This window comes from Pongo pygmaeus, chromosome 5 (genome assembly GCF_028885625.2).
Source record: "Pongo pygmaeus isolate AG05252 chromosome 5, NHGRI_mPonPyg2-v2.0_pri, whole genome shotgun sequence".
NCBI classification, from domain to species: domain Eukaryota; kingdom Metazoa; phylum Chordata; class Mammalia; order Primates; family Hominidae; genus Pongo; species Pongo pygmaeus.
The window spans coordinates 88,650,106-88,660,846 of NC_072378.2; positions in this window are offsets into that span (position 1 = coordinate 88,650,106).

Consider the following 10,741-nt stretch of genomic DNA (forward strand, 5'->3'; position numbering starts at 1 on the left):
GTCACTTATGTTCCCTGAACAAGTCTTGAAGAGATGGGTAAAGAATGGAGAAGAGTAATTAGTGCAGTGGAACAGCACGTGCAAAGGCTTTGAGGCGGTATAGTAAACGAGGCAAAACAGGAGCATGAGGCTGGAGAAGAGTTGGAAAATGAGGCTGGAGAGCAGGCTGGGTTCGTAATACAAAAGCTTAGAATGCTTACTATGTGTTAGTTGGCTAGGGCTGCCATAACAAAGCACCACAAATTTGGTGGCCTGAAACAACAGAAATGTATTCTCTTGTAGTTCGGAGGCCAGAAGTCTGAAATCCAGGCGTTCGCAGGGCCATAGTCTATCTGAAGGCACTCTAGGGGAATCCTCTGTTTCTTCCTGTCTCTGGTGGCCCCACACATTTTTTGGCTATGGATACATAGATCCAGTCTCCACCTCTGTCTTCACATGGCCTCCTCTCTTTCTCTCCCTCTTTCTCTGTCTCTCTTTTTATTTTAGATGGAGTCTATGTTGCCTAGGCTGATTTCAAACTCTTAGGCTCAAGTGATCCTCCTGCCTTGGCCTCCCAAAGTTGAGATTACAGGTGTGAGCCACGTATTAGTCCGTTTTCACACGCTGATAAAGACATACCCAAGACTGGGGAGGCCTCATAATCATGGGGTAGGGCAAAAGGCACATCTTACATGGCGGCAGGCAGAGAATGAGAGCCAAGCGAAAGGAGTTTCACCTTATAAAACCATCAGATCTCGTGAGACTTATTCACTACCGGGAGAACAGTATGGGGAACTGCCCCCACGATTCAGTTATCTCCCTCTAGGTCCCTCCCACAACACGTGGGAATTATGGGAGCTAACAATTCAAGATGAAATTTGGGTGGGGACAGAGCCAAATGATATCAGCCATCTATCCTATCCTGTTCTATCTCTTATAAGGACATTTGTCATTGGATTTAGGGCCCACTTGGTTAATTCAGAATGATCTCATCTTGAAATCCTCACTTACATCTGCAAAGATTCTTTTTCCAGATAAGGATACATACCTGGAGATAGGACTTGGACATGTATTTTTGGGGGCCGCCATTCAAACCACTACATTGACTTTGCAAATAAAAGAAACTTGACCAAAGAAAAGAAACTTGACCTGGTGGGTAGTCACAATTACTCATCCCTGACATACTGTTAAGTGGAGAAAAATCAATTCATGAGACATGTAAACGATTAACCTATTTAGTTAAAAATATATTGGCCAGGCGTGGTGACTCATGCCTGTATCCTGGTGCTGTGGGAGGCCAAGTTGGGAAGATTGCTCGAAGCTAGAAGTTCGTGACCAGCTGGGCAACATAAGAAAATCTCCCCATCTCTACAGAAAATTAAAAAAAAAAAAATTAGCCAATCATGGTGGCACATGCTTGTAGTCCTAGCTGCTCAGGTGGCTGAGGCAGGAGGATTGCTTGAGCCCAGGAGTTGGAGGCTGCAGTGAACTATGTTTGTGCCAGTGCACTGCATTCCAGCATGAGTGACAGAGCAAGACCCTGTCTGTAAATAAATAATTTATCTATGTTCATGTATAAATAGAATTTTTCCAGGTATAGGTATTATACTCTGATACTTGCTTTCTTCTTATCTTTTAGTATTGTCAGTTTTTTAATGCTTTTTATAAATATAGAAAAAAACCACAAAGCTCTTTACAGTTTGAAAAAAGCTTTTGTAGGAGTATCCAAAAATACTTAGCATGCATGTATGGATAGGGGGTGTTTTTTCTGTTCCTTTTGATGGAAGTACCTGAGGAAAGGGTCTTCAACTGTGTAAGGAGTTTCTCTTAGCAACTTGAACTTAAAAGGTAGCTGGAATTGATATAAAATAAGTTGTGGAGCCATAATTATTTATATTACATAAAAACGTATGTTCTTTTTTCCAGATATGATTTGAGGCAGTTAGTGTAAAGTGTAAGAAAGCTGTTTTCTGGTTGGAAGGCCTAAGGAGAGAACATCGTCGGGCACGGCCAACTAAGGAATGTTACAGTCAGCTTAGCCAGTGTCTTGCCCTGGTCCTTAAACCACTTGAGATGAGTAACTGATGAAGCTGTATTTTGTTTTCCCTTTGGCAGGTTAGGGTACTTGCAGAGGTAGGGGAAAGGCTTAGGTCAAGAGTAAACACCCTGCCTGTCCCTGGACTCATAAACATATTCATATTTACCCCATGTCCTAGAACTTAGGTGCCATTTAACAAAAGTATTGCTTTATTGAATCATTGCTTTAAGGCACCAAATGGTACCCTCCAGGCTTAGGAGAGTTAATGTTTTTCTTAAATTGCCCGAGGATTCCCAAGGAGTATACCACTGGCAAATCTGACAACTGTTCCCATAACAAAATCCTCATTTTTACATGAGAGTTTCATATATTGTTCTTCGAAGTAACTGTTACTTCCATTACTTTTTATTTAATACATTTAAAAAATTATGATCAATTTAATGCTTTTTAATTTTTCACCTAAGAGAGACTTTGATTTGAAAATATTTTAGGAAAACCTGTGTCATTTCTCATTTAGATATCATTACCTGACTTTTCAAAAGTAAATAAATTTTAAACTTTTTCATTGAAATCACGGTTTCATAAAGAGTATTGCAAGAAAAATTCAGAATCTTTTTTCAATTTTACAAGTCTTTAAAATTAGTAGTCTATGTTGTGTTTAAAATAGAGCCACATATGAATCTATTTATAATGTTTGGTTGTTTACTCCTGAATCCTGTCTTTGGGGAAATTGCTGATATGACAATACCTTACTGTCATTTAGAATCTAAACACTTAGGACTTTCCTCTTATCTCTACCTACCTGCACATAGTCTGAGCTGGCTATCTCTTACATTCTTTTTGTCTCTTAGAAGCATCTATTCTGAATGGTACAGGAGAAGCACAAACCTCTCAATATCATCAGTAGTTTTGTGGGAGAAGAGTTTGAATGTAGAAAATTACTGTTTCTGGGTTATTAGTAAAGTTCACAATTCAAGGCTGTCACTATTTCTTCCTAATTACCATGGATAATCAAGAAGTTGAGGCAGGTTTACAATGTTGAGCAATACATACGATATTTGTTATTCTAAAGCAATCTGATAGAGTATGTGGTTGAATAAGCTTTTCTTCCATTTCTTAAATGGCTCAGAATGGGCTAATTATCAGGTCTAATCAAGGAGTCAAATAGTAAAAGACTGATTAATATTTTAACCGCATTGAACAATACATCTGATTAATATCTTAATCAGATTAATTAACTAGTTTTGTTTATTACTGTCATAGTGGATAACTGGAACTAATTGAAAATTAAATTGTATTTAGGTAGGTATTAGTGTCTTGAAATTTGTGTGATTAAAAAGTACCTTGAAGAAACAGTGTCAGGATTAATGAAGTCAACAGAGAATATCATTTTATGTTGTGAACTCACTCTCCAACAGATGGTGCTAGCTTTCCTCTAGTGAGAGCTGCCATGGCCTCTCCTTTCTTAAAACAAACCGTGAAGAGTGATGTGGGGATTTGTGTAGAACACATTGTAAACATTTTTCTATTACCTGTGTACTTTGGTTTATAAGACATCATCATTCCACACAATCAGTTGGAGAATCTATGATTGTATCCTCTTACGAATGTGATCTCTTCTGCTATAGCCATAAGAAATCATGTTTTTAAAAAGGTCATTTGTATGATAATATAACTAGGAGGGATCAAACTAACTTTTTCAGAAAAGTCAACTTAAAAGGCCTGTCACTTTTCCTGTATATTCCCTAAAATGATATTGGGTATTGAAAATCTTGGGGGGTGTTTCTTCCTAATTAATTTGCCATATGTTTAGTGTTGATGTATGTGAAGCACAGTGCTAGGAACTGGGGATGAAAATAGAAGTTATGCTCCTTAATTCTCAAGGACCTAGTCCATTGTTTCCCAAACTTAAGTCGTTTTCATCCATCCTTTGAGATTTTTGCCATAATGATATACTTCTTTACCATAATGTTTACTTTAAATTAGCTCACTTTTATTTAAAAAGAAAGCTCTATCACCAATATTAATTTTTAAAGTTTTATAGACAGAAGGAGAGCCAGGCACAGTCGCTCATGCCTGTAATCCCAGTGCTTTGGGAGGCCGAGACAGGAGGATTGCATAAGGGCAGGAGTTTGAGACTAGTCTGGGCAACATGCGAAACCTCATCTCTAATAAAAATAAAAACAAATTAGCTGGGCATGGTGGTGTGTGCCTGTAGTCCCAGCTACTCAGGAGGCTGGAGCACAAGAATCTCATGAACCCAAGAGGTGGAGGTTGCAGTGAGCTGAGATCGTGCCACTGCACTCCAGCCTAGGCAGGCAACAGAGCGAGAGTGTCTCAAAAAAAAAAAGTTTTACAGACAGAAGGAGAGCCAGGCACAGTGGCTCACGCCTGTAATCCCAGTGCTTTGGGAGGCTGAGGCAGGATGATTGCTTGAGGCCAGGAGTTCAAGACTAGTCTGGGCAGCATATGATAACTCATCTCTAGTAAAAATAAAAACAAATTAGTTGGGCATGGTGGAGCGTGCCTGTAGTCCCAGCTACTCTGGAGGCTGAGGTGGGAGGATCACTTGAGTCCAGGAGGTTGAGACTGAAGTGAGCTGTGTTCGTGCCACTGCACTCTAGCCTGGGCAATAGAGCAAGATCGTGTCTCAAAATAATAATAATAATAAAAACAAAACCATGTTGGAAATTCCAGTCGCTTACTTTTGTCTACGCAGGCTCCAAGCCTGCTCTCTCTTATAAAAGGGAAATTAATCACTCAATATAGAGATGTTGAAGACATACCGGCACAAAACTAAAACTTTCTCCCTAATATAAATATAAAAAGGGCCTAGTCTGGGCAACATACGAAACCTCATCTCTAATAAAAATAAAAACAAATTAGCTGGGTATGGTGGTGTGTTCCTGTAGTTTTAACTCTCACACTATGCAATTCCACATTTAATGTATCATCAGTGTAACATATAAAACTAAATAGTACCATCACTGGTGAGTATCTTTAATTTTTGAGAGGCATTCTTGCTAGAGATAGATACGTATGTAAATAAGTCATTATAATATGGTTTCATTAGTGCCACATAAAGGTATTTCAGAGTAGTATGGAGGATATAATGGAAACAGATTAGTTCTCTGGGGGGGGAGTACTAGGAGTTATTTTAGAGGAAATCAATGTTTGAGCTATTTATTGAATTAAATTCACCCAGGAATAGAAAAAGCAAAGTGAACTCAATGAGCAAAGGGACATTTGTGGTGAGAGTAGTGTAGTGTTGCTGAACTAGGGGAGAAGGAAGGAAGAATACTAAAGAGATTGGAATGGAGATTTAGAGCCAAAGTTGTTTTTGTTGTTGTTGTTTTTTCTTTTTTTTTTTTTTTTTTTTTCAATTCGGGGTCTTGCTTTGTTACCCAGGCTGGAGTGCAGTGGTGCAGTCATGGCTCATTGCAGCCCCAACCTCCTGGGCTCAAGCAATCCTCCCACTTCAGCTTCCCAAGTTGCTGGTACTACAAGTGTGTACCACCGTGCCCTGCTAATTTTTAAATTTTTTGTAGAGGTAGGTCTTGCTATGTTTCCAGGCTGGTCTCACACTCCTGGCCTCAAGTGATCCTCCTGCCTCAGCCTTCCAAAATGCTGGGGTTACAGGTATGAGTCACTGTACCTGGCCCCATCAAGATTTTTTAAGCAGGAGATTAAGATCAGATTTGTGTTTAATAAGGATATTCTGACAAAAATGTGGAGGATGAATTGGAACAGTAGAGACTGGTACAAGCAGATCAGTTAAAAGGGTCTTGTGTGTGATATATTTTCTCTTTTAAAAAGTATTTCTCACCGGGCGCGGTGGCTCACGCCTGTAATCCCAGCACTTTGGGAGGCCGAGGCGGGTGGATCACGAGGTCAGGAGATTGAGACCATCCTGGCTAACACGGTGAAACCCCGTCTCTACTAAAAATAGAAAAAATTAGCTGGGCGTGGTGGCGGGCGCCTGTAGTCCCAGCTACTCGGGAGACTGAGTCAGGAGAATGGCGTGAACCTAGGAGGCGGAAGTTGCAGTGAGCCGAGATCGCACCACTGCACTCCAGCCTGGGTGACAGAGCTAGACTCCGTCTCAAAAAAAAAAAGCATTTCTCAGCTGGGTACGGTGGCTCATGCCTGTAATCTCAGAACTTTGGGAGGCCAAGGTGGGTGGATTACCTGAGGTCAAGAGTTCAAGACCAGCCTGACCAAAATGGTGAAACCCCATCACTACTAAAAATACAAAAAATTAGCCGGGCATGGCGGTGGGTGCCTGTAATCCCAGCTACTCAGGAGGCTGAGGCAGAAGAATCCCTTGAGCCCGGTAGGCGGACGTTGCAGTGAGCCAAGGTCACACCTGGGCAACAACAGCAAAACTCTGTCTCAAAAAAAAAAAAAAAAATTCTCAGCCGGCCATGGTGGCTCATGCCTGTATTCCCAGCACTGTGAGAGGCCCAGACGGGCAGATCACTTGAGGTCAGGAGTTCGAGACCAGCCTGGCCAACATGGCAAAACCCCATCTCTAGTAAAAATACAAAAATTAGTTGGGCATTGGGGTGGGTGCCTGTAGCCCCAGCTACTTGAGAGGCTGAGACAGGAGAATCACTTGAACCTGGGAGGTGGAGGTTGCAGTGAGCTGAGATCACGCCACTACAATGCAGCTGGGGCGACAGAGTGGAACTCTGTCTTACAAAAAAAAAAAAAAGTATTTCTTGGCTGGGCATGGTGTCTCATGCCTGTAGTATCAGCACTTTGGGAGGCCAAGGCAGGATGACTTGAGCCCAGAAGTTGGAGACCAACTTGGGCAACAAAGTGAGACCCCGTCTCTACAAAAAATTAAAAAGTTAGCCAGGTGTGGTGACACGCATCTGTAGTCCCAGCTACTGGGGAGGCTGAGGTGGGAGGATCACTTGAGCCTGTGAAGTTAAGACTGCAGTGAGCAATGATTGCACCATGGCATTCTAGGCTGAGGGACATGGTAAGACCTGTCTTTAAAAAAAAAAAAAAAGGCCTGGCATGGTGGCTCATGCCTGTAATCCTAGCACTTTGGGAGACCGAGGCGGGTGGAACATGAGATCAGGAGTTCAAGACCAGCCTGGCCAAGATGGTGAAACCCCATCTCTACTAAAAATACAAAAATTAGCTGGGCATGGTGGCAGGCGCCTATAATCCCAGCTACTCAGGTGGCTGAGGCAGAGAATTGCTTGAACTTGGGAGGTGGAGGTTGCAGTGAGCTGAGATCGCGCCACTGCCCTCCAGCCTGGGTGACAGAACGATACTCCGTCTAAAAAAAAAAAAAGTAGTTATTAGCATTGTCCACTGAAAAGGCTTAGAAACAATGACCAGCCCAGTACCATTTGGCACCCCTTAGGGCCCAGACTATACTCCCTAAATATAATTTTGTCTTAAAATAAACAATGACTTTTTGGAAATGTGGCTGATTCCATGTTTGAGGGAAAAATGTACACGATAAGCCTAAAATATCTTGTTGTATCAGAAAAAAGTTATCAAAAGCTTCTGGGGTCATGTGAAAAGGATTCCAAAGACAATCCTGGCTAGAGATAAGACAATTTGAGTAGCAATAAGAACAATAACTGCAATGAATTAAAACATATCAAATATTTTTAAGTGCACAAGTTCATAATTATACGAAAAAACAACCCTAATTGGTCACCTTTGCATCCTAACTTTCCTGTATAAATTTATTCCTCAGGGTAACCCAAATGGTTGATGAAGGAAGTTTTGTTTTGTTTTGTTTTTCTAAAAGTATTCCAGTCAATAAAATAAGGAGGAGATCATAGAATTATAATGTCATAATTTTGCAACCCCTAATGAACTAATGGGTCCAGGCAATGGCCATAAATGACTGCTAAATTAATACAAAGAGAAACATCCATTATATGCTCTTCTGAAGGAAGTTCACATCAGTACCTGTGAAATGCTCTTTTTTTTTTTTTTGAGACGGAGCGTCACTCTCTTGCCCAGGCTGGAGTGCAGTGGTGTGATTTCGGCTCGCTGCAACCTCTGCCTCCTGGGTTCAAGCAGTTCTCCTGCCTCAGCCTCCCAAGTAGCTTGGATTACAGGCATGTGCCACCAAGCCTGGCTAATTTTGATTTTTGGTAGAGATGGAGTTTCACCATGTTGCCCAAGCTAGTCTTGAACTCACGACCTCAGGTGATCCACCCATCTCAGCCTCCCAAAGTGCTGGGATTACAGGCCTGAGCCACTGCACCTAGCTGAAATGCTCTTCCAAAAACACTGAGTCTAGCCTAGCTCAGCATTGGTTAATAGAACTTTCTGTGATAATGGAAGTGTTCCATATCTGCACTGTCCAATACTGTGGCCACTAAACACATGGGACTATTTAAATTTAAAATAAAATTTTAAATTCATTTAGTCCTGTCATGGGAAGTCAGGGACCCCCCAAACGGAGGGACCGGCTGGAGCCGTGGCAGAGGAACATAAATTGTGAAGATTTCATGGACATTTATCAATTCCCAAATAATACTTTTATAATTTTTTATGCCTGTCTTTACTTTAATCTCTTAATCCTGTTATCTTCATAAGCTAAGGATGTACGTCACCTCAGGACCAGTGTGATAATTGTGTTAACTGTACAAATTTATTGTAAAACATGTGTTTGAATAATATGAAATCAGTGCACCTTGAAAAAGAACAGAATAACAGCAATTTTTAGGGAACAAGAGAAGACAACCATAAGGTCTGACTGCCTGCTGGGTCAGGCAAAAAGAGCCTTATTTTTCTTCTTGCAGAGAGCCTATAAATGGACATGCAAGTAGGAGAGATATCGCTAAATTCTTTTCCTAGCAAGGAATATTAATACGCTGGGAAAGGAATGCATTCCTGGGAGGAGGTCTATAAACGGCAGCTCTGAGAGTCTCTGTCTTATGCAGTTGAGATAAGGACTGAGATACGCCCTGGTCTCCTGCAGTACCCTCAGGCTTATTAGGGTGGGGAAAAACTCCACCCTGGTAAATTTGTGGTCAGATCAGTTCTCTGCTCTCAAACCCTGTTTTCTGTTGTTTAAGATGTTTATCAAGACAATACGTGCACTGCTGAACATAGACCCTTACCAGTAGTTCTGCTTTTGCCCTTTGCCTTGTGATCTTTGTTGGATCCTTATCGGTAGTTCTGCTTTTGCCCTTTGTCCTGTTCCCTCAGAAGCATGTGATCTTTGTTCTGCTTTTTGCCCTTTGAAGCATGTCATCTTTTTACCTACTCTCTGTTGAAACCTCCCCTTTTGAGACCCTTAATAAAAAACTTGCTGGTTTGAGGCTCAGGTGGGCATCATGGTCCTACCGATATGTGATGCCACCCCCAGTGGCCCACCTGTAAAATTCCTCTCTTTATACTCTTTCTCTTTATTTCTCAGCCAGCTGACACTTATGGAAAATAGAAAGAACCTACGTTGAAATATTGGGGGCAGGTTCCCCCAATAAGTCCCACGAGCCACTTTTCAAATGCTCAATATCTATATGTGGCTGGTGACAACTCTAGTTCTATCAGTTTTCAGGAAAACAGGGGCTAAAAAAACACATTAATAACACCAAAAGAAAGCAATCAACAATATCCACAATGTGGAAAACTACAGGGCAAGCTACAAAGTTTCTTCAACAAATTGCAAGAAAAAAGAAAAAGGAGAGAAGCTGGTGTAGGCAAACCTAGAGGGTGTGGTGGCCTCTCATTCTGTGGCCAAGAACCCTTTGACACTCATCGAGGGGTTCTTCCTGCAGAGTCAGGGGGCTGCCACCAAGATGTGAGGAGAGAAAAAAGGGAGGTACAGGCCGAAAGGCAGGAGGGTGAGGGAGAATGGGGAGTAAAGGGGATGGGATCATGTCCAATCATGTGTATTTGTACAACAGCATTCTACTCAGAATGAAAAAAGGGGTGGACCAACACGGATGAATCCCAAGCACATTGTGTTGAGCAAAAGAAGCCAGATACTGCAATCCTAGCCCTCTGGGAGGCCAACGCAGGAGGATTGCTTCAGCCCAGGAGTTTGAGGCTGCAGTAAGCTATGATAGTGCCACTGCTCTCCAACCCAGCCTGGGCAACAGAGTGAGATCCTTTCTCTAAATAAATAAATAGTTTTTAAATAAATTACTCAGTTTCAGGTATTATTTTAAAAGCAATAAAAAATGGACCAAGACACCCCTCTTCTCTTTGTTTCTAATTTTTTTTTTTTTGAGAGAGGGTCCCACTCTGTTGTCCAGGCTGGAGTGCAGTGGCACATTGACAGCTCACTGCAGCCTCACCATCCTGGGCTTAAGCAGTCCTCCCACCTCAGCCTCCTGAGTAGCTGGGACTACATGCATGTCACTGTACCTGGCTAATTTGAAACATTTTTTGTAGAGACAGGATCTTGCTATGTTCACCAGGCTGGTCTCAAACTCTTGGCTTCAACGGATCCTCCCACATCAGCCTCCCAAACAGCTGGGACTACAGGTGTGTGCCACCATGCCCAGCTAATATTAAAAATATATATTTGTTTGTAGAGATGGGGTCTCAATATATTACACAAGCTGGTCTCAACCTCCTGAGCTCAAGCAATCCTCTTGCCTTGGTCTCCCAGAGTGTTGGGATTACACCCGTGAGCCACTGTGCCTGGCTCTTCTCTTCTAAATTTAAAAAAAAAAAAAAAAAAAAAAAAAAATTATACAACACTTTTTTTTGTTTTGTTTTGTCTTGTTTTAT